Source organism: Chrysochloris asiatica, unplaced genomic scaffold, assembly GCF_000296735.1.
Source record: "Chrysochloris asiatica unplaced genomic scaffold, ChrAsi1.0 scaffold00452, whole genome shotgun sequence".
Classification (NCBI taxonomy): domain Eukaryota; kingdom Metazoa; phylum Chordata; class Mammalia; order Afrosoricida; family Chrysochloridae; genus Chrysochloris; species Chrysochloris asiatica.
Window position 1 is genome coordinate 1,088,106 of NW_006408970.1, and position 1,331 is coordinate 1,089,436.

The window sequence follows — 1,331 nt, forward strand, 5'->3', positions numbered from 1 at the left end:
CTCCACGTCATCATCTCTGCCTCCATCTCTGGCATCACTGCTTCTCTGGGTAGGGTCCCGCTCTCCACTCTTCTCCCTTGATGGTCCCAGGATCTGTACCATTCTTCACCCTGCTCAGTCCTTAGGGAATCAACAGTTGGCAACAAATTGCCTCCCAATTGTGACTCAGTGTTAGAGTAAATTTGAAAAAATGTGAATATGACCAACTTGTGGTCACTAAAAGTTCATCTTTTAAGTTTGTCTTGTGAGGAAATCGGCCCACAAATGACTTATCTTTTTCCACCCTGAAGAATGTAGGCACCCAAGGGGGAGAGTGCTTACTTGAAGTTTTCAAAGAAACGCTTCAGTTAAAAATTTTCTTCTTAATGGAAATTACATCAGAAAGGATGTTTTCATGACCTCAAGCCGTTCATGAGGGCAATGTAGCGCACTGATAGACTGAGGATAGGTTTTTCAAGGCAAAGGTTCTATTTCTTATCAGAGGGGACTGAGTTCAGCAGAAGGCTTGATGCCTTCCAGGCTTCATTCTGTAGGGAAACAGAAAACAAGTGCTTTGTTGGATTTCCAAGCCCATCAAGTGACTCAGTGACTCCCTTATCCACCCTGAACCCATGCTTTAGCATTTTCCTTGCAGAAGGGAACATGGGGGTCTTCTGAGGAAGCTTAACTCTTTTGTTTCCCATTTACCTTACTCTCTTCAATACTAAAGAGGATTTGTCATCTCCTCCTTTTTTTATTCAATCTTTCCACCAAAAGGAGTCCTGGCGAGACAGTGACTTAAGCATCTGGCTGCTGATCACAAGGTCTGCAGTTCAAACCCACCAACTACTCCACAGGAGAAAGACAAGGCTCTCTGCTCCTGTAAAGGTTTACAATCTCAGAAACCCTAGGGAGTGGTTCTACTCTATCCTATTTGTTGTTGTTGTTGTTGTTAAGTGCTGTCGAATTGGTTCCATCCCATAGCGACCCTGTATAGGGTTTCCAAGGAGTGGCTGGTGAGCTTGAACCACTTTTACTTGTGGTTCAAACTGACATTGCATTCCAATGCATTAACCCACAGCACCACACCAGGACTCACGCTGTTCTGTAGGATGGCTGTAAGTCAGAATTTCTCCATGGCAGCGGGTTTTCATCCTTCCACCATCCATCTGTCAGTCTGTCGTACTGTGGTGGCTTGGGTGTTACTATGGTGCTGGAAGCTATACCGCCAGTATTTCAATACCAGTAGGGTTGACCCACAAAAGCATCAATTCTTCTACGATCTTCCTTATTCACTGTTCAGCTTTCACATCCATATGAGGCTATTGAAAACACCATGGCCTGGGTCAGGC